Source organism: Schistocerca gregaria, chromosome 2 (assembly GCF_023897955.1).
Source record: "Schistocerca gregaria isolate iqSchGreg1 chromosome 2, iqSchGreg1.2, whole genome shotgun sequence".
Classification (NCBI taxonomy): domain Eukaryota; kingdom Metazoa; phylum Arthropoda; class Insecta; order Orthoptera; family Acrididae; genus Schistocerca; species Schistocerca gregaria.
In genome coordinates, this window is record NC_064921.1 from 721936914 (window position 1) to 721961677 (window position 24764).

The window sequence follows — 24764 nt, forward strand, 5'->3', positions numbered from 1 at the left end:
CATCACACATCCACAAACGGCTTACAATGTCGTCGTCTTGATTAATCATGTTGAAAAATTCTAAGCAGAACCAGCTTCGGCTCACTTAACCTGTTTCTTTAAGGCTCTGAACCATTTGGATATTGTAGGGGTGTAAGTGCATATATTGGTGTAGAATTCTCCTTGCCGTTCTGTTAGAGATCCCAAGTGAGAGACGAGGGCTTTTCTCAATGGCAACTCTTACACGTTCGATGTTCTCAGGTGCTAGCACAGTTTTTGGTCACCGGTGTTTTTCTGTGCCGATGAGGCCTTCTCCTCAAACCTCTAAACTCACTTTTTAATCGCAGAGGCAGATGGCACCGGCCGATTCCGATTAATGTTGAAGTGCTTGCGGAATGCACGACGTGCTACCTGGTACGAACTACCGTTTTGATTTAATGCTTTGCCAGCGTACTCATGATGCTGTCGGGCGTTCAGCGTCCATTATGACTAAACGCTATTTCGCGCCAACCGTAACTGACGCTATCAGCTCCACCTCTCTCCGACGCAGCTTAATCCGGGCGCTTTTTAAAACCTCTCGATATTATGTCCGAACATATTTCAATACAAAAGTCTCATTTCATGAAGAACTAATAAAGATACTTTAGTCTAAATAACATCCATCTCCTTTGTATTATTTTCTTATAATTACAAATATAATTGAAGAAAAATCCTTTCGTTTCCTGCAAATTTGTGGAAAAAAGCAATTTAAAGAATTTTTTTAGATTACGTATAAGACACTGTAGCAACCTAACGTGTGGTACAAATTTCATTGTTGTACGCTCAATAGCCCTCACACACATGAGACAAACATTTGGTATAAAATTAACATGCACTAGATAAGGTAAAACGCCCGCCCACATCAGGAATCCTACAACGTGTATAAAGGTATGTAAGGCATTATCCCAGAAATACGTGAACTGAATAGGACAGAATTTAGGTAATATGGCTATGAAGTGACTCACGCCTGGCCGTATGGTGTTTTTTGGAGCGTAGATGTAGATATAGATGTAAATTCAAATAATCCCCCCTTCCATTAGTTCAACGTTGCTGTCAGGTTTCCCTTGCTTGCAGGACATATTTCTGGTGAACCAGGTTATGACCGGGAATAATCCGTTTCATGAACGTTGTATTATTAACAATAATGACAGGAAAAATACACTGAAGAGCCAAACAAACTGGTACCAGCATATTATCGTGTAGAGCCCCCACGAGTCCGCAGAAGTGCCGCAACGCGACGTGGTATAGGAGCGACTACTGTCTGAAGTGGAGCGAAGTGACATCATTAACCCTAGGACGCACAAGCCTTTTTTTCTAACTTGGATGCCTAAGGGGGGGATTCGGCGAGCCCGCAGTTATTAAATAAGTATACTGACGAAAAATTACAACTTTCAAAATGGTTTATGTATTTTAACTAAGGCATCGGTTTATAAATGTTGTTAATTGCTATAAATATTGGATTGAGTGAATAAAAAATTGACATATTGCAATACAAAATACAGATGTGTTCATATACAATAGACTACTCTGAGTCCTCAACTTCAAGGCAAGAGACACACTTCACAATTTTTTCTGAATGTGTGTACACACATGTTTATGACACTGTCCACAATATTGTTTTGGTTTACTTAGATTGTTGTACTTCTGCTTCTTTGTTTTAGCTTTTCTTATGCAAATATGGCACCGACCGTTCCCTGCAGGAGGCTGACGTGCTTCGATTGTCACTTCTTTGATTTTCTTTTGTAGAATAGTCTCCATTGATTGAACAATTTGGTTAGATAAACCTCTTACATTGGCACTTCTTTCTTCTACCTGCAATTTCACTAGTTCCATCCCAGCTTGCAGATGATAAACTTTCCGTTTGTTGTGTTTCTTTTCATTCCATCTTGGATGTTGCTGGATGTATATGGTGGTTGCATTGATAGCACAAATGTCGATGAGGGAGTAAAATACAGATGGAGGCCATCTCTTTGTTCCCCTCTTGCAGGTGTACGTACGCGCCATTTGATCAACGGTATCAATTCCACCTTTAGTGGAATTATAATATGCATTTATCGCGGTTTTATTCTCCTCTCCTCCAACAGTGCCATTATCTTGGTGCACTGTGGCCAAACATCAGTAAGTTTTTACTTGGTTTCGTTTTTGCTGTGTAGGACACCAAAGTTACTGGATGCCTATGTGTTGGGAACTGCAGTAGTTCATTGCAAGTTTACAAGACAAATAACAGCTGACTGACATCAACAATAACTACCTCTGAAAGTAAACCGATTGTTGTAAATATCAAAAATACTAACCAACAAGAAACTAACTTGCATTGTTGTAGAGATCAGAAATACGAAATCCTACTAAGGGAAATTTTCTATAGCATGGAAGCCTAAAGGGGGTGGGGGTTGTTGGACCCATAATAAGTTTATTTATTTTTTCTTTCAAAGCAGGAATTTCCTATAAAATATATTGACACTAACGTTTCATAAAATAGCCAACAAGCAATAACTCAAAGGGAATATGTAGTATTGCCCAAGTTACTTGGGCAAAAGCAGGGGACAAAAAAAATTGTTGGTTCAACGACCCCCCCCCCCCCCATCCCCCCTTAGGCTTCCTAGGGTTAATCCTGCAGGGCTTTCTATAAATCGTCAAAGTACGAGGGGGAGGAGATCTCTTCTGAATAGCACGTAGCATGGTACCAGGTATGCTCACTGATGTTCGTATTTGGGGAGTTTGGTGGCCAGCGGAAGTGTTTAAACTCAGAAGAGTGTTACTGAAACCAGTCAGTACCAATTCTGAAGGTGTGCCCCTGATTGCCCTGACGGAATTGCCCAAGTACCTCGGAATACCTCGGAATCCACAATGGAGATGAATGGATGGAGGTGACCCGACAGGATGGTTACGTACTTGTCACCTGTCAGAGTCGTATCTAGACTTATCAGGAGTCTCGTATCACTCCAACTGCACACACCCCACCTCATTGCAAAGTCTCCACCAATTTCAACAATCCTCTTCTGACAAGCAGGGTCCATGGTTTCATGAGGTTGTCTCCACGTCCATCCGTTAGATACAATTTGAAACGAGGCTCGTCCCACCAGGCAACATGTTTCCAATTATGAACAGTCCAATGTCGCTGTCTACGGGCTCAGGCGAGGCGTAAAGCCTTTATCGATGATGTTATGGTGAATGGTTGGCACGCTGACAGTTGTTGACGAGCCAGCATTAAAATCTGCAGCATTTTGAGGATGTGTTGCACTTCTGTCACGTTGAACGAGTCTCTTCAGTTGGCGCTCTTGCAGGATCCTTTTCCAGCCGCAGCGGTGTCGGAGATTTAATGTTATACCGCATTTCTGATACTCATGGTACACTCGTGAAATGATTGTACGGGGCCGGCGCTCTCACTGAGCCGTTATAGGCAATTAAGTTCGGAACCACGCAGCTGCCACGGTCGCAGGTTCGAGTTCTGCCTCACGCATGGATGTGTGTGATGTCCTTAGGTTAGTTAGGTTTAAATAGTTCTAAGTCTAGGGGACTAATGACCTCAAATGTTAAGTCCCATAGTGCTTACAGCCATTTTTGTTTTTATTGTGCGGGAAAATCCCCACTTCATCGCCATCTCAGGGATACTGTGTCTCATCACTCGTGCGACAACTATAACACCACATTCAGACTCACATAAAACTTGATGATCTGCCATTGTAGCAGCAGTAACCGATCTAACAACTGTACCAGACCTTTGTTCTCTTATATAGGCACTGCCGACCGCAGCGCTGTATTCTGCGTGTTTACATATCTCTGTATTTGAATACGCATACCTATACCAGTTTCTTTGACGCTTTAGTGTGTTAGGCGCTAATGACACGCCATGTGCAACAGGAGGGCGACAGAAAGCGAGTGTCCGGGAGGTGCAGAGGTCGATCTTTTATGGGATCTACGTATTGCACTTCACATAAACGACACCGTCGACATTCAATAAATCTTCAAAACAAACCATTAACTTGCATCTAATGAAAAATGGCGTGTCACATTCATCAAAAATGTTCCGACCATCAAGACCGAAGGCGAACTCCTTGGGAGCTACAAACCATGCAGGACGTTCAGCTAGGTACTCATTCTTAAAGAATGGGTATAGAATAATAATGGTGTATCGATGTGACGACAAGCAGTCGAATCCTGGACAATCTGTCGTGGAGCTTATCGTGAAACGAGCAGTCTTTTAAGAGGTAGCTGCAGATAGTGCGATAGTATGTTTTATAGGCACGGAAGAAACATACAGATCCTGAATTTGATCAGTGATTCTAGGTAGTATGTACTGCAATGTCACACACTTTCCAGGAGGGGTAGTTCGCTCTGAAGGAGTATTTTTTCATACGCAGAACAGGAATCTAGATAAGGCAAGTTACTTTGACCAGCTTCTGGCCAAAAGCGGTATTCATACCGTAAGCGTAGTTTTCTTACGTCAATTTTGCCATTCTTGCTTGCTGTGACGTAAATATTCCCTACTGCCCTTGCGAGAACACGCACAAGAGTAACAACTGTGGGAGGCAGAGCTAAATGTTGGAAATTTGTGGGAAGCTCCTACGGGACTAAACTGCTGATGTCACCGGTCCCTAGGCCTACACTCTACTAACTGAAACTAATTTGCGCTAAGGACAAGACATACACACACACACACACACACACACACACACACACACACACACACACATGCCTGAGGGAGGCCTCGAACCTCCTTCGGGGAAGCCACGAGCACCGTGAAAAGGCACTGTAGACCACGCAACGAGGCAGAGCATCTCCAACTTCCAGCAACACAATAAATAATTTTGTAGCCAATTTGCCACCCAGATTAACATTCGGGATAATCATATACGAAAGGGTTAAGACATTTATGTTAGCTAATCTTGATACAACTCTCTTGGTATCTTTCATTTCCAGCGTTCTTTTCATATGCATTTCCTCTTCAAATCCCAATTGGTCGGAGCTGAAAATAAATTCCTTATTGAACTATAAGTTCGTGTACCTCACCTACAAATTTTTGGGTTGATTTCGCAGTTTCCTGCTCATCGTCTAGTTGTCGCTTTTTTGAAATTTCGTTATCTTACGTCTGCCAATTCTGTAGCTCTGTTTGAAGTTGTGCTACCGTCCACTGCTTCCCTTGAATGACTGAAACCTCTTTCGGCAGCAAATTGATTGCATAACGTAGTAGGTAGCTAACAATCACATCCTGTAAATTGTATCGAGCGTTCTTGAAATGTGCAAACACCTGGTATGCCTTGTTCTCCTTTGACTACCCTTAATTTTTCTTATGCACTACACAGTCCTATTTCTGCGGACTATTTGTAATCCATTCATAGTGTTTTTTTTTTACTGTGCTGTGGATGATCTCCCACGTACCCACTCCTTGGACAACGATTGTCCTTTACTATATTTCACTGGAGACTGGACTTGTGGCTCCTTGTCCGACAAGGATGATGAGCTACGTGGTTCGTCACCTTTTCAGTGTCATTTTCACTTGTTAAACACGTATCGCTGTGATTGTACTTCTCATGTACATCGTTCCGACAGTCGAGTTTACACAGTAGTACATATACCACTGACTCATCTTACAGAAAGGCTAATATCTCATCTGTCACTTGTTTCTCACTCTGCGAAATTCCTTGGGTTCTTTTCTGCCGAAATCTCAACTTCGGAAACTGTTTGTTGTAGATATGATGCAATGTATTGTTTGAGGTTGCCATTGCTTTGTTTTGCATCAACCCACAAGCACTGTAGCACTGTTGTGAGTTACTCATCGACCAAGCAGTTGAACTACGCTCCTTAGCGTCATGGTGTTATCGTCATTGGGTGCATCCAGTCCCGCCCACCGTTGCCATTAGCATTCAGTACTGTAGTTGCATGGTTGACAATACGCGGAGCGTAGAATGACGTAAACAGCATTGGCTTTTTACGATCTCGCATTGAGCTGTTTCCCTGTTGATTGCCTGGGCGTTCTATCTGGTCATGTCAATTTCAAACGAAACGAACGTGACGTCAGTTCTGTCGCTCGTTAACAAACACAAAGAAATCATATTGTTATGAGTTGTATTGTTTGCGTTTGCTCACCTGCAGCATTTAACTGTGATAGGCACATAGGACGACGATACGGCAGATTAAGGAGGAGATAAATACGATTCTGTAGCATTGCATATCTTAATAACTTTTATATACACCGACGGAAAAAAATCGCTGCACCAAGAAAGAGTTGTGAGACATGAAAGAATGTTGGTATGCTTGTTTCTGCATCTGAAAGATATCTATTCGAATTCCACGCCAATAGCATAAGAACGCGGCTAGTAGCGTCAGTATGAGGATTCAGATCAGGTTTTACATGATGTGACGGTCGTCAGGGTTGTTACCTTCCAGATTTGACGTGATGAGCTGATGTTAATTAAGAATGCCTTTAAGGCCACAAAGGCACCATTATCAACACCTCACCGAGCTTGAATGTGGTAGTTCAACAGCGTTACGAAAAGCTAGCGGTATTGCTGAAAGACTTGGCAGGAATGGAGCCACTGTAGATGATTGCTGGCATCGGTGTTCACTGCAAATAAAGCCGCAAGAGGATCGGTCTCTGAAAGGTCTCTGAACGGCCACGTGCTACGTAGAGCCCTGAATCCGCATGTGCAGCAGTAGTTTGATCAGCAGTTGACACCACAGCGACACAACCAACTGTTGGAAACCGGTTACTTCAAGGACAGCTTCGAGTCAGACACAATGTAGCGTACATTCCTGTGACTCCAAACCGCAAGCTCATTACAAGGAAGCGGGGAGGTCTGTTGTGTTTTCTGGTGAAGGTTGGTTCTGCCTCGTTGCGAGTAATGGCCGAGTGTTGGTTAGAAAGAGACCACTTGACGGACTGCATCCAGCCTGTCTGCATGCCAAACACACTGGACCTACATATGGAGTTACGGTCTGGGGTGCGATTTCATATGAGAGCAGCAGCACGCCCCTGGTTATCCCACACACCCCAACTGCAAAATTATACGTCAATCAGTTGATACGACCTGTTGTGTTGTCAATCATGAACAGCATTTGACTGGGTATAATCCAGCAAGATAACGCTGCTCACATAACGCTGTTGTCACCCAAGGGGCCCACATATGTCAACATGTTGCCTTAGCTTGCTCGATCACCAGATCTGTCTCCAGTAGAACACATTGATGGGACATCATCGGACGACAGGTACAGCGCTATCCACATACAGCATTTATTGTCCCTGTATTGAACGACCAACTGCAACTGGCATGGAACTCCATTCCTCAAACTGACTACCGTTTCCTATACAACACAATGCACGCATGTCTGAATGCATGCATTCAAGAGTCTAGTTCTTACATCAGTTATTAATGGTGCCAGTGTTTCACATTTGCAATGGCTTATCTAAATCTCACAACAATCTGATATCTTTGCAGTGTTGATCACTGAAATACGTTACGCAGACGATTGTCTTCCAGAGATTTAATTGCTCTACATTAATTATTTTTTGGTGTTGCGATTTTTTTCCGTCGGTGTGTTTATGGTACAATAGAGATCAAGCAGTCAAGCTCTCGGTCTCCTTAACGTGCATAGACTGAACTACTCACACGTATCACATCGGAATTAGTTAACCTGTGAGACACTTTTTAATTTAACTTATACAGCGTGTGTCCCCACGAATAATTACACATCAAATACAAAATTTATTGCGTAACATTTACAATTTTGATTATCGTTTTTAATTAATTGTTGGTTAATTTGCGTAGATTTGCCCATGCCTTAGAAACTATTGAAGCTACATTAATTCCGCTTTCAGCAGTAGAAATAGGAGAATAATTTCTATGAGAAATAATCAACAGCGCGGCAGTCACATACAGATTTTTTTTTTCACTGCAACTAAACCTTACATTTACTTAATGATAAATATTGCGCGAACTACCGCACGTAGAATTTAGTGTGAGGTACCAAGATTGATAGACAAGCCGGCCGTTGTGGTCAAGCGGTTTTTGGTACTTCAGTTCGGAATCGCGCTGCTGCTACGGTCGCAGGTTCGAATCCTGCCTTGGGCATGAATGTGTGTGATGTCCTTAAGTTAGTAAGGTTTAATTAGTTCTAAGTCTAAGGGACTGATGACCTCAGATGTTAAGTCCCATAGTGCTCAGAGCCATTTCAACCATTTCTTTTATAAACAATTTCGCTAGTGGTGCATTTAGATTTTTTCTGTTTATGTGAAAAAAGTCGTATACTGGGCTGCTGATAACATAAAGTCATTATTTGACATGGATGCAGAGTGTTTCAGTGGAGTGAAGGATTAATTCATTGTAAGTGCGGCACGCATCTTACTCTTTCGCACTCTTTGGGTTGGATTTACAAAGGGAAAACGCATGCTGGTGTGAGCGGTGTTCAGTTGCGCGCTTTTTAATATCAGAAATTTTTCGAGTCGTCGACCATAACACCATGAATTTTTTTGGGTGCGTTCATTAGTAACTTGAAGTTTGTTTTGCAATGGTCAGGATCATGTTTCTATTCTCTCTGCTTGTTCAGTAGGAGCTGTAATTTTGCATGTGTATGTAATTTGTGTGAGTTAGCCGACAGGTGTGGCTGTGCGGTTCTAGGCGCTTCAGTCTAGAACCGTGTGACCGCTACGGTCGCAGGTTCGAATCCTGCCTCTGGCATCGATGTGTGTGATGTCCTTAGGTTAGTTAGGTTTAAGTAGTTCTAAGTTCTAGGGGACTGATGACCTCAGATGTTAAGTCCCATAGTGCTCAGAGCCATTTGAACCATTTTTGTGTGAGTTAGTGTGGTGTTTACCTTTAATTAATTTTAACTGTGAACGCTGACTGTGTTTTCCAGTGACTTTATTTATTATTTTATTTAGTGTGTTTGACAACCACTGCATTGGAGGCTCGAGCAAATTCCAGTTCACTTAATCGGACAGTACCTTGTCACTTGCCTACGAATTATTGTGTGAATTTACTGACCATAAACGTTCTTATTTGGGGGTTTGTTCTTTACCCTCAATTACTATTAAGTGATTTTTGAGAATATTTCTCACGGTGAACAGCCGTCTGGCAACAAATACTTTAGAAATGAACACAAACAGTCTCGGGCTGCAAAAACATTCATCTTCAGACCTCATTTGATGGTAGGTTGTGGTGGTGAATTGAGCGGCTGTTATAACGGAAGATAACAACGTCCTCAGCCAATCTTATCATTCCTAGCCTTCCACGTTGACTTTAAATCCCACTCCTCACACTTTCTTATATTTCCGTCATTGCTTCTTCGACATGTGGACTTTACAGCAGCGGCGAAATACTACATCCCTGCTTTACACCTTTCTGAATCCGTGCAGTTCGTTTTTGGTCTCCAGTCTTGCTGTTAGATATTGGTTCCTGTACCCGTTACTCGCATTATCCCTCTTTCCCTATAGCTTGCCCATATTTTTCTAAGTATTTTGAACACCTTGCGCCATTTGACATTGTCTAACTCTTTTTCTGTGTCAACAAATCTTACAAACTTGTCTTTTTTTTTCTTCCGTCCTGCTTCCATTATCAAGCGCAACGTCAGAACTACTTCTCTGGTGCCTTTACCTTTTCCGAAGCCAAACTGCCCGTCTAATAACAGAACCTCAATTTTCTTCCGTTCTACTGTATATTATTCTTCTCAGCAACTTAGATGCATGAGCCGATAAGTTCATTCTGCGATAATTCTCGCGCTTGTCAGTTCTTTCAATCTTCGAAACTGTGTGAACAACGTTTTCCCGCAAGTCTGATGGTATAGCACCATTCTCATACATTCGAAACACCAACGTGAATAATCGTTTTATTACCTCTTTTGCCAACGATTTTAGAAATTCCGATGGAATGTTATCTATTCCACCTGCCATATTTGATTTTAAATCTTCGGAGCTCTTGTAAATTGTGATTCTTACACTTGAGCCCATATATCTTCCCTACAGACTCCCGTTACCTCTTCTGTCTCGTCTTGAGGCCCTCATTGTACTCTTTCCATCCATCCGCTCCCTCCTCTACATTTAATAATACAATTTCCACTGCACTTTCAATGATATCGCTCTTGCTTTTAATTTCAGTTTCCTATATGTCCAAGTCACTCCTTCCGAAAGTCATTTCCTTCTCGATGTCATCACATTTTTCACGTAGCCATTTCGCCTTAGGTTCTCTGCACTTCCTATTTATTTCACTCCTAAGTGTATTTCTGAATCTCCTTGAACATTTTAGTACGTCTTTGTTCCGTCGATCAGCTACAATATTTCTTCTGTTACTCATGGTTTCATCGCAGTTACATTCCCTTTACGTACGTTTTTCCTTCCAAACTCTGTGACTTTCCTTTTTAGAACTGTCCATTCCTCTTCATGGGAAGTGCCTAACAGTAGGAGTTTAATACATCAGATGGTTAATACATCGGAGTACGTTTTATTTATTTTAATTTTAAAAAAGCGATTCACTCTAGGCGAAGACTCCCAAGAATAGACAACCAGGAACCGCACAGGGTTTTGGATTTACAGCCGAGTATTACTGTCGCTATTTCCACACGCGAAATTAAAGTGGCGGCATTTTTAGAGCTAGAACCGACAAGAGCAATCATTTTAAGTGACAGAAAAGTGAATGTAAACGTATGCATCGTAAGGATACTGGATCGGTATTGAAATAAAACTTTAAAGGTTTAGACACTTACCTGGAAAAAATGTCACAAAGATTAAAATTTAACCTTCGAAAGGACACCGTACTCGGACTATTCAAAACTACAGCTCTTTACCTCTTGTTATAGTTATGTGAAGGCTGGATTCCTATTTATAAAGAAATAATACAAATTTAATCGACTGAAATTATGTTTCTCCATTCTATACAGGGATAATCGCTACAAGTTATAAAAACTGTCGTGATATTAGGCAAGAACTATATGTTGAGCAATTTACAGATGTTACAGAGACACAGAAAAAATTAGAGGACTCATGTATAATGTATGATAGACAATAGATTCACTAAATTTGGACTGAACATACCAATACGGCTAATCCACGATATCGATGATGATGATGATGATGATGATGATGATAACTATTGAACCCTAAACACGTGCAAACCATTTATCTCGTCTGTCTTCGTGACTCAGTCGCTTACCAAACCGAGCGACATTAGTTTTTCCACTCACAATAATGGCAAATTTGCTTCTAACATAGTTCAGTATCAGACAACATACAAAATATAACACTAACATGAAATAACAAATAAAATCTCTTAACTGTAAGGAAAAAATATACACGGTCTAACAGCGCACAACCAAGGATGACAAAGGCCAACAAGCTGCGTGAAATAGATGCATAGCGAAAGCGGAGGTTTATTGATGGTGGCTAAGGTTTCCGAACAGCTTGTGGTTGCTGTGGCCATAGAACTCGTAGGACATGGTGCGACCTTTGCGGTGCCGCTTGCACGAGTCCCACCCTACCATTTACTTCAGAGCTATCAATCCTAAAGCAATTTTGAACGGGTAGTACTATTTATAGTGGTCGCAGTGATCCATTACACAGCATGAAAACATCAGTATCCACGTTCTAAGTATTACCAGTGAATGTTAAACGACCTTGTAATTTTCAAACGACTATACCAGAAATAAGCTTTTATAGTCAGGTAAATACTTCATACTGGCATAGTTGAATAGTCAGTCATACACTTTGCACTGATATAACAGGTTATACCTTCTGTTTCAATGTACGCTAAGTATTAATATGTCAGTTATCTAATAGAAAATTCAAAAGATATGCAAAAGTATGTAGCTTGCAGTGTACTTCAACACAACCCTCTAAACAGGCATTTATAAATTCGATTTACAGAGTGACAGACTGGTTAAAAAAAGGTTTCTCTCAATTTTAATTAATAATGAGAGTTGAAGTATATATAATAATTTTAATTATTGCTAGTGCTAGTGTAATTCCATAACAAATATTAGCTAGAAAATTTCAGATTACCATAAAGTAGCTAATTAATCCTATACGTTACACTATAAGACAACCATATTAAATGTTACCCTGTATCTGTCAAAGGAATTTCTGTATTTTAGATACCTTTATCGATACTGAACTATCTGGTTTTTAGGCGAGTCAGGGAATATTTTCTAAAATACGTGAGTTCGTTTTCGTCTGAGGAGCAGGTGATTGGGTAAGGAGATTGTGGATAAACGTGAGTGGCTGCGTCTTACCCGTTTTATACTTCAGCTGTCTGCCAATCACGCACACTCGGGGAGATAATTTTATTTCGTTTTGTGACTATTAGTGTACGTACGGGAAATTAACAGTAATCGGTTCACTAGGTAAACACCCACTTCAGAATAGTTTTATTTGGGCGCTACAAACTAATACGTTGGTTGGACACCAATACGTTGCTTACCCTAAAGACAATCAGTAACAACAAAAGTGGTAAATGTCGTAGGATTCCTATTACAGAATTCCTGTTATGTACGATGTGAATTCGCAGAAGTATCGCTGAAACATAGTTTAACTGCTTTGTGTAATAAACAAGGCCTTTGTAATATTGCAGATCCAATTCCTGCAGTTAAAAATAATTTCCCCTCTGTGTGTCTCCAGTCAGTTAAACATAATCCTGCATGACACGGCGTTTCTACGAACAGTACAGCGGGGAGGAAAGAGACTAACCTCGTTTGAGCTGGAGCCGTGTAGTGGCCCTTGAATTTCAAACAACGGTCGGCCTTTTGCACGGGGGCCCGGTAACAATGGAGTAACGAGACGTGGCTTTGAGAACACGCACGCGTGCAGCTCCAATTACGGACCGTCACCGTTGCCGCAGCTGGCTAAAACAATGTCTGGCACGGCACAAATTGCTGGAGTGTTCCAGGGAGCGGCCGCGGCGTGGGTGGAAGTCTAATATTAATTCACAATACTAGCAACGCCCACGTAGGCAAATACAGTCGAGCTTTATATTTCTATACAAGCATGACATGCAAGTCAACTATTGTTCTGTTTGTTGTACTCAGCAGTCTCCTGCGTTTGGTTTTGCTTTGATTCCTTCCACGTATTTCTTGTAGCAGTGAGCATCTATCACTGATACAGATCTGCCTCTTGGCGTCTAAAATTAATCCGACAGCAAAGCTACCAGTGCAGAATTATGCTGTCTCCTTGACGGCTAATGATCTGTAGACATTACTGAAGATGGGTACACAACGGAGTTCGATGTAGTTGTAGCCATCTCGAAGAAAGTTGATGCAAGAAAAATTCACATCCTGTACGGTAGTTGGCCGTCAAGAGAATCGATGTTGACAATGAGTTATCAGAGAAACTCTCACGGGCATCTCCATCGGTGGAGGCAACTGCTCACCTCATAAAGAAAAATGCCCTTTAGAATCCGAGGTCCGATCTTGACTCCCCCCGCCCCCCAACATAAAGACGTCTGCACACAGAATCAAATGTTGTGAACTTTCAAAACTCTTCCGCCAGTCACTGTGAATTGCTCCCCTCTCCAGTCAAAATTTTCAACTACTCTGCAAATTCCCAGAGATTGACGTTTCAGTTATCGCTCCGTGCACTATATTGTACAGTACCATGTGTTCTTTAAAACTGCGCTCGAAAATTAGATTTCTTGAGGGGTCGCATCACGGGTTCTATTGGTCACATACATAAGGTGTCTTAAGTGTCCTTGGCCTAGCGATCATTTTTGTGTACCTATCGGAAGAACGTACATACTATGGCTACCCTACAGCACAGGATGAAAATTTAAACGTCACCTCCTTCCTCCAGGTCAGGAAAATTGAGCAAGTAGGTTGATTCTTTGGCTCTATGTGTGGTCCAGGGTGGGCCTGAGACGTCATACAAAAGCACCACTTGTTCATGTGCGGCTCCTGAGAAAACCAAGAGAAACCACGATTTTTGGGTACCAGAAGTAACAATTGATGGAACGTCCACTTCTGTAATTTCCATTCATGGAGAATCGTCTAAATATTTATGTTCCTAAGCAAATCTATAGATATCGTTTAGTTGTTCTTTGCTCTCTCCAGCAACTTAACTGAAGCGTACCTGATCATTATTTAACTCACATTTCCGGAAACTAGCTTAAAGTTTAGGTCGTTGTTTAAAAAACTTTGCACTGTAGTTTTTGTTTACAAGCAGTTGCGTATAGCCCAAATTTTTGGAGTCATATTTTCGTGTTTATCAGTAATTTAACTGATTTATTTTTAATGAACTATTACGTTTATCATGAATGATAAGTGCTTGACTTGTAGAATTGTTAGGTCGGGGCTTTGGTGTGACGGGTGCTGTAGTTTTGCCCATGTGAGTGACTGCGTGGGATAAGGGGTAGTAAATGAGACTCATCAGTGGTTTTGTAGGATAAGTAATAGAGATAGGAAGATACTGGAACAGGAGGGGAAAATTGGCGCCCTTCAAGCTTAGTTAGACAAGGCCAGGGGAGATCTTGTCAGGCTAAGGAGGGAAAAGGGTAAAGAGAGGTGGAAAGTGGCAATAGGCTACAGGAGGAACAGGCCTAGAACTTTGTCAGACAGCGTCATGGCGAATGTGGAAAAATAGATTTGACCTGTTGCTTCAGTTAGAAGCTGGTGAGTCTCAAGCAGTTGCGGGTATAGACAGGGCTCAACAAACTTTCAGAAACAAATTGAAAAGTAAGAATGTAGGGAAATCAGTAAAGAGAAAGAAAGTGTTGTTGTTAGGTAGTTCCCATGGAAGAGGTGTTGCCCAAATTTGCAGGATGGACTAGGATCAGAATACCAGGTCACCAATTTTTTTAAACCTATTGATGATCTGGGGCAGGTGACAGAGGATTTAGAATCACTTTGGAAAGATTCCACTAAGGAAGACACCGTGGTTATAGTGGGCGGTCCAGGTAATAGTATTGACAGAGATCCTAAGTACAGTATACAGTGTGACCTGGCAATGATTGCACTAGCATCGCAGCATACTAGTGTTGAATTTGTATATATTCCTGGGCGCCATGACCGACCTCATTTGAACTCTTCTGTCAAGAGAGTTAATTTGGAGTTGGAAAAGCTGCTTATGTTGGGTGCAGGATCACACATTGGTGTGGCTCCTGTTGATTCTCTCAATAGATGGAATTATACTAGGCACGGCCATCACCTCAACAGGAAAGGAAGGGGGAAACTGGGTGGGAAAATAGCAGGAAAATTAGAGGTAGGCACTAGGAAGAGTGATAAAATACCAGTGGTTATTGGGTTCAGAAAAAAAAGATTTTCAGGAGAGGGAGGACAGACAGAAACCAAATTTTAAGAGAGGTTAGGACTGAGACAAGCATTCAGTTTGAGAAAGAAACAAAAAAAAAAAAACGTTATTCTAGCTTATTACATCACCATAAACAGCTATTGGTTAAGAAGTTGGAACAATCAGTAGATATTTCAACTCTGCCCAATTTTAACTCAGTCAGTGTCAAATGTCAGCTATCTTTATTGCATCATAATATTCGAGGACTGAGAAATAAAATTAATGAATCAATTATCTGCATAGATGAATTAGAGTCCTCAAACCTGACTGACATAATCTGCCTCTCTGAACATAATGTGACCACTGGCGCAGAACTTATAAGTGTTACAGGGTTTAGGTTTGCATCTTACTTTTCTAGAACAGAAATGGAGAAAGGAGGAGTTGCCACATTCATCAGGAATTGTCATAAATTGAAGAACACAGACTTTCATAGATTTTGCTTATAACAGCATATGGAACCATGTGCAACAGAAGTAGAAATCACAAAAAATCCTTCATAAAATTAAGTGTATATCGAGCACCTGTAGGACACTTTAATCTGTTCATAAACCACCTTGAAGCTGTACTGGCCCATTTAACAACCAAAAACAAAGAAATAGTGGTTGCTGGTAATTTAAATGTAGATTTCCTTAAAGAGTCTTCCAATAAGAACTTATTTGAGTTAGTAACACTATCATTCAACTTAATTCACACTATAAAGTTCCCCACTAGGGTAACCAATTGCTCACATACAGCCATTCATAATGTCTCTGTAGAAAAATCCAATGAACAAAATTATATTACAAAACCAATAGTTAATGCCTCTCAGACCATGAAATGCTGCTCCTTCTGTTAAATGTTAATACTGAACAGGATATTAAATCTGTTAAATCTGAGCTCAAGAGGGCAATCAATAATCCAAAAATTGATTATTTTAGGGACTCTCCTCAGAGACATTGAAATGACAGATGTTTACATTGCTCATGGCATTAATGAAAAATATAAGACTTTTGCCAATAGAGTGTTTACCTTATTTGAACACTATTTTCCCCCAAAACTGACCAAGGTTAGAGCAAAGTCTATAAAGAAGCCATGGATCACTCAAAGAATAGGGGTATCTTGTAAAACATAAAGAAAACTGTATCTGTCAATCCGCAACAGTTCTGATGCTGATGCTACAGCACATTACAAGAAATACTGCAAAATATTAAAGACTGTAATACGAACATCAAAGCAAATATATTACAAGGAAAAGATAGCCATATCAGATAACAAAATGAAGACAATATGGGATATAGTGAAGGAGGACACCGGTAGAACCAGACATGAAGAGAGACAACATTAAGAGTAAATGATTCATTGGTGACAGGTGTGTATAGTGTACCAGAACTTCTAAACAAACATTTTATAACTTTACTGAAAAAATGGGGTTGTCAGGTTCTCTAGGTGCTACTATGGAGAACCTCAGACCAGACATTTCAGCTAACTTCCGTAATATGACTTTGACCCTCACACCATAGCAGAAATAATGTCCAACATAAAATCTTTAAAATCAAAAACATCTAGTGGTTATGAAGAAATATCAACAAAGTTAATTAAATAATGTGATTCTGAGTTAAGTAACATATTAAGCTATCTCTGTAACCAATTGTTTATCAGTAGAACATTTCCTGAATGGTTGAAATATGCTGAAGTTAAGCCACTGTTTAAGAAGGAAGATGAAGAAATAGCATCAAATTTCTCTCCAATTTCACTTTTGCCACAATTCTCAAAATTTTTAGAAAAAGTACTGTATAATGGGCTTTATAACCACCTTATCTCATATAATATACTGTCGAGGTCGCAGTTCAGATTTCTAAAGGGTTCTGATATTCATCCATCTAGGAACTAATTACATTTTTCGTCCCACAAGGTTCCATTCTGGGGCCCTTACTTTTTCCTGTGTATATCAATGACCTTTCATCAGTAACACTATGAGATGCCAAGTTCGTTTTGTTTGCCTATGATACAAACACTGCAATAAATAGCAAATCAAGTGCAGTCTTAGAAAGATCAGCTAAGAAAATATTTGTGGACGTTAATCACTGGTTCCTAGCCAATTCTTTGTCACTAAACTTTGAAAAAACACGCTACATGCAGTTCAGAACTTGTAAGAGGTGTCCCACGAGTAAATAGCTAACACATGATGGCCAGCAGATAGAAGAAGTGGACAGTGTTAAATTCTTGGGATCGCAACTTGATAATAAATTCAACTGTGGGAGAAGCACACCACACATCTGTTGAAGCGTCTTAACAAATCTCTATTTGCAATGCGAATTGTGTCAGACATAGGAGATATAAAAATGAAAAAGCTGGCATACTGTGCTTACTTTCATTCTATAATGTCATATGGGATTATTTTTTGGGTTTATTCATCAAACCAAGCTAAAGTTTTCTGGGCACAGAAACGGGCTGTATGCGTTATATGTGGTGTGAACTCAAGGACATCCTACAGAAGCCTGTTTAGGAAACTAGGATTACTAACTACTGCTTCCCAATATATTTATTCCTTAATGGTATTTGTCATTAAAAATATATCACTTTTTCAAACCAACAGCGCAATTCATGGAATCAATACTAGCAATAAGAATAATCTTCACAAGGATTTAAAATCACTTACTCTTGTAAAGAAAGATGTGCATTTTTCAGAAACACACATTTTCAATAACTTGCCAGTAGTCATAAAAAGCTTAACAACCAATAAAATTCAGTTTAAGAGAAGCCTAAAGGATTTCTTGATGGCCAACTCCTTCTACTCCATTAATGAATTGCTCAGTAGAACCAACAGATTTGTGTATAACTTCTGAACCATTTCAGTAATGTGTTTATTGTAAATAAGTGTGTGTGTGTGTGTGTGTGTGTGTGTGTGTGTGTGTGTGTGTGTGTGTGTGTGTGTGTGTGTGTGTAAGTAAGTACAATCTAACTTCTGCACCATTTCAATGCAGTAACGTGTTCATTGTAAATAAGTATTGTAGTAGTTCTATTATATGTTTATTACCTAATAAATACATAATTAAAAAGATTTTTTATTTTAAATTCAGTGTATTAGTGTTTGTAAAAAGATTCTTTCATATAGTGTTCATTAAAAAAATGACGATCATTCCACTTGGGACCTGTGGAAGGTGCATTAGCGTATTTGTTTCAGTTGCAAAAATTTGCTATGTATTATTGTTTTTCTGACATGTTCCACATCCTGTAGGACCTCCTCACTATGGATCAATTGGAATGAAAGTTCATCTAATTTAATCTAATCTAACGTATACAACTCAGATGTAGACCGCCTGTTACCCAGCGGCAGAACGGTTGAAGCTGCGATTTCATTAGATGGTTTACCCTCGAGGAAGAAAAAGGAACCGTCGTATGCTGCCGTGGATTCGCGCTTGCGCAACAGAGAGGTTATGTGCGCTTGCGGACAACTCAGTATTTCGAGCGTACTTTTTGCTTATTATCATTCCCATATTTGGGCAGCAGACGAGGCATAAGTGAGTCTTGAGAAGTCTTTTGGCTCTCGCGCGAGATATTCTACACATCACTCCGTGGATAATTTTTATAAATAAAGTATTAAAACAAATGCAAATATCCCTTTTGTATTTCCGTTGGGGAAATGAACAAATCTAATGACAGTTTCTGATTCTAGAAAAGGAAAGGAACAAATAAAGTATAAGCGTATTTATTGAGACCGGCGGCAAGGAAAGATGTCTACATCATCACTACGTATGCCATGCCACAATGAGGTATGTCTGCAGATATTTAACTTTGAGTTTATATATTTTACGTGTACGTGCATATAATTCTACTTTCGTTGTATGTAGGTACGTATCACCGTAAATGGTTAAAATAACATACGTGTTCGATTTAATTACATCCTACGTGTTGTTTCAGCATGCCAGGAAGGCTAAAGTTGAGAGAGTAGCCACAAGAAGCGAAGCATTTGCGTCGGCTGCGACGAATGAGGACTGCATCTTTGCCGTCGCCCTGTTGTACCGAGCTAAGAAAAGAGAGACTAAGAGACGGGGCACAGGCAAGGTAAAAGTGCGTAAAACGAGTGTGTGGTGGCTCCGTCATTACTGTGTCATTTACGCGAATCATTTTACAGTCGACAGCAGCTTCTCAAAACAAGACACATCCGTCTGGGCGAAATGTCTGAAATCTGTGACTCTTCGGACCTGAACTCCTTCATTAACAGGAGGTAAACGTTCCTTCCTTCAGCTCTGCTTCCCAGCCAGGATCGCATGCGGTTCATATTCCTGGCATTACGTCGCCGTTCTGCCCTTCCCCTAACGACTACGGATGCCACTATCAAGGCAGGTGATGTATACATAATTGCCTCCTCCATGTCCCAAATTCTGTGAAACGTAAACTTAATCATTTGCGTGTAACAGTATGACATAAAAAGAACGCTCTAGTCCATAATCCTGAATAATAAAAAAGTAATTGCATGTTCCATATGAGTAAAAAGCAGCATTACGAAAGTTTCATTCTCAGCGGTAAAACAAACCTGCAATTCCAAATACGTACCCTTGGAACTCTGCTGCAGATCTACACGTCAGGTGTATCGTGGACGTCAAACTTCTTTGCTCAAACCCCAATATTGCTATTGTGAGGTGGCATCTCAGGCCGCATATGTAAGGATATTGTTACTGACAATTAGTAACCTGCATAGCATGTTACGAGACCCCAATAGACTAGCTATAGTAAGATTGCAATATATTATCCTCCCACCTCCAAGTAATGATCGTTAAAAGTCGGCACCATTTCGAAGCACTTCATATCAGCTGTTCTCTGTTTCAGATTTCTACCACACTCAGCGACCGAAAGTTGAGATTCCTTAATTGCTTGACGATGTGTTGTTGTGCCGCTTGTGTGAGCAGATGATTAACTGATTAATAACAGTAACTCATACTTCACGCCGGCGCCGTTCAATGTTTTTCTTGCCGTAGATTGGCACGTGTGTTTATACTTTACTTCATCCGGCGGCCAGTTGTTCGTGTTTCTCATCGTGGAGCTGCGGTCGTATTCAAATGCCCGAGCCTTCCTTTTTAACACACTGACCTTTACTAATATAAGCAAAAATTATACGATATCTCATTTGTTCAGAAAGCTCTCTCGTGGAAGAGTCATGGAATTTAATTGTATTCACAGGGGTTCGCTGCGCCTGGCCGACACGTAACACATTATACGTCACTGTTTTCCTGGTAGCATAAGTGGAACGCAATTAAGGCCGAGCGACCTACCACTCAATCTCATTTGCCGTTCGCGGAGAACCATGTTAGCGGTGACACAACTATAGACTACAAACGAACTTACATCTCTTTGAAAGTGAATATTCCAGTATGAGACTGTACTTCATTGCGTGAGTGTTTCGCTGCTCAAAACCATTCGTGCGATGAGCTGCGAGAGATAATGAACGGAGAGTTTGACGGAATACGATACTGCACAGCCTATGTTGCTCAGAAATACAATTCAATGTCTCTTCTGTCCGGAGGAACAGGCACTGCGGAAACTAGAGCCGTTATGAAATGCATGAAATGTAATCGCGGTTTTGAATATGGACAACCATCAGCTCTATAATGGAATGACGACACTGAAAATTTGTGCCTGACCGGGACTTGAATCCGGATATCCTTCTTATTGCGAGAGGTCACCCTAACATTAGGCTATCTGAGCAAGCTTCATGGGCAGAACCATAACTCGATATGTCGTCAACCATGTGTCTACAACCTGCGTGATCGAAGCAACATGCACCGTATTGCTCAGCAGCAAGGGCATTGGAGTATTCAATTTCTCTGCCGACCCCTGACAAGCCTAAGCAGATTCAGAAGGATGTAGGTTGCAGTAGGTACTGGCAGATGAAGAAGCTTGCACAGGATAGAGTAGCATGGAGAGCTGCATCAAACCAGTCTCAGGACTGAAGACAACAACAACAACAACCTGACAAGCGACTGTCAATTAAAATGCCTCCCCTTTGTGGGAATATATATAGTGAATATACTGAGTCCAGGTTGTAGACATATGCCTGATAACATATGGAATTTGGATCTGGTCGTGAGTCGTGATCGCATAGCCTAAGCGATAAGCGAGAAGTTCACGTTGCAATCCCCGTCCGGCAAAAATTTTCACCATCGCCGTGACTGAGTTGATGGTTCTCCATATTCGCAACTGTTTTTGCCGCTACTTGAATTCCATTCATACCAGTTCATACAGAACCATCAGTTTACCTCCACCAGGCTCCTCTTCTATAAATTATTCGCTTCTTCAACTTTGTGTTGCAACCTATATAAAATTCGCAACTTTTGTTCATCTAGATCAGTTGCGTAAAACAATAAATCCGTGAAATACTGCAGTATGTGGAATGCCTCCGTAACGTTAATTCTGACTGTTTATATAATGCAAATCAGCATACAGTCTGTCTCATTTTATATGACTGACGATCCAATTTATATTACTAGTTGACAACGGCGACGAATTCATGTATTTTATTACTTGACGCCATTCAAATTAAATCGCTCAGTATGATGTAAACTTTTTATGAACCTGATGTTAGTCCTTGGACCGAAACTGGTTGCTCAATAAGGAAGATTTACCAGTGGCTGTTGGCGGCAAGACATCACGTTTTTCGAGCTGCAGCGAGTGTTGCATCCTTGTTACTTTTGACTACAATAATATGTTCGCAATACTGTTCACAGTAAATATATTTCCTTATTTACTGTTAAATTTAATTCTGCTCGTACTACTCCATTACTTCCAGACCTGAAGTGCTTGTGAAAATTATAAATTTGTTTCACTGCATGTAACACAATCTTTGCATCCTCGTCTCAGTTAAACATTCATTGGGCATGTAGAGATACTCATATGATGCTGTACGCCGGTTTTGAACTTATTACAATACGTCTTCCTTAAAGTTTACTTTTTATAAAATTGTTATTTATTGTTCCACGAAGTTCTGGGAATGCAGTCAGACCATTTCTTTTCCTTTGTTGTATTTCGGCTGTGGAACTTCAGACCATATATATATATATATATATTGTTCGTTACAAGGATGAATTTTACCTCTGCAGCGGATTATGAGCTGATGTAAGTTTCTTGGCAGGTTAAGACTGTTTTGGGACTGGAGAGAGGTGAAGATGGATCGGATTAGCCTTTTGTAGCTGTAGAAGATGTAATTCCCATGTACGGTCTGTTAGCAGGTTTAGTAATTTTCGTTTGTAGATAAAAAGAAATGATTTGCGGTGGTGGCACAGTGATAGTTCCGATTGTATCAGAAGGCATAGCATATCACATACAGCTACCGTAACTTACTGGGATATTAAGGAGCCTGTAAAGCCAAATCAGATGTGTCGAGATTCCGGACTCTAATTTCGTCCAAACCGCATGCCTGCCAAATGATTATAATTCTCTTTCGCGGTTGCCTGTGCTGCAGAATCTAATCATGACTTAAGCTGCAGAGTGGAGTAGAGTTTACGTCTGAATGAAGACTGGCCACTGGATACCGTCTAATCGCTCGGAAATAACCACGTCTCCAGCGAGATTCAGTAAAGGATCTGGAGTATAGCGTGGTGTCACGCAGATGTAGGACTCTTGTGTTTATACAGAGCTGTCCTGAGTGCTCACCCAGGACTGACGAGCCAGAGCGCTGTCGGCACTGTGTACTTCCGAAGTTCACATAAACTATTTTCGCTAGTAGCAAGGGCCTGTAAAATTTATGCCAACGAAAATGTTAGTAAGAAAATTGCCGAACTTCCCTCCTAGGAAAGCTGTGACTAGTAGTTAACGGTGTAGGTTACGGTAAACACAATTCGTAAACGTTTAGCGTATAATTATTTTTCTTCAAACATAGTTCGATATCAGCCAGTCAGAAGATCTCCCGCGTCTATAAATCTTTGTATGTTGCCTGCTGTGTAGCACTCTCTGGTAGTGTATTTTTATTGGCAGTCAGTTGAGCTTTTCCCCGCTTATTCTACGAAATGAAAGGCCATTCACTGTACTTGTAGAAGCATTCGGCTTACGGCACCTCACCTCCCTAAAGAAAATAAAAAATTTCGAGAACGAACTCAACTATTTTTCTTTCCACGAAAAAGCATTATCTGGGAGTGAGGTCCCACTCTCCCACTTTGTAGAAAGGCTCCCAGCCACAGGAAACAATATTCTATTGAATGGTGCTCTGACGGAATAGCTCTAGGTTGTAAAGTTGACCAGCATTCTGCACAAGGCTACGTGTTCATCACGGCTCGTTACATCGGCGTTAAAGACGGAGTCGATGGACTCTCATGCTGCGCTGCCCACTGTATTCAGAGAAAAATTCAGCTACTGCTGGCGGGCTACCTGCCTCCCACGCGCCCCGCTGACCCACGGCTGCACTTGTCTTAGGAAACGGCCCAAAGGCGGTTAGCCTACACTCTCCAAGACTCACCTATGCCATCTTCAGATAATTACGCAACGCAGCCATGCAGCTGCAGAAAAATTCAACATGTAATAGCTGCACACTGTTGAGTGAATATTAAAATAGAAATTAATTGCATAATGATTCGAACTACTGATGCCGTTCTTAATGTAGGAAACAGAAGTAGAGGTTCTGCATATTCATTTTGGACCGTACTGGCGCGTTTGACGTCGTCTTACATCAGTAACAATATGTGTCAGCGCCCCATTATGCAAATAACACAATGCTGTCCTAACGTCTTGCTCAAGAGCCAATTCTGACATTTACAATGGCACATCGTACACCAAATTTATCTATCTTATTATTAATTCGTAATCTCCATAAATTATCATGTTATAAGCCGCCTACAGACGAGCTATACTAAGGGCGCAATATGTGGTCCTTTTGGCCCACAGGTACTAATGTTAAAAATTAGCTGCATATGAAACAATTCGTGTCGATTGTCCTCGGCTTCAGATTGCTACCACCCTTAGCGCCCGTAAAGTTGTGACACTATAATTCCTGACCACGTGTTATTGTGTTGTCTGTGTGAGTGAATAATCAACTGATTAATTACAGTAGCGGTATTTATATTCAAATGCATTGTACAACAGTTGATACGACCAGAAATGTTTACTAAATGTTTTGCATGTAATTTTTTCTTACATTCGTGGCATTATATTTCAACAGCTTTCATTCAACTACACGTTCGTTGTGTTACGTCGAAATATATATATATATATATATATATATATATATATATATATATATATATATATATATATATAGTGTGTTTTATTTTTATTCTTTACTTGTAATTTATCACGTGAATTTTTCTTTTGTTACAGCATAATTCTTTCTCTCTTTTCTTATCACGTTTATGTACGTGGATAAGTAAATATCAAACGGGTTCTTGTAGGGCCGCTGTTATTCATGTACCAACATTAGATTTTGAACGTGATGATTAAAAATATAGTTGCCGTTAACTGAATTGAATGTAATTTTGTTAATTTCTATTTATTGATTGCAAAGCAAGGATTGGAGAGAATT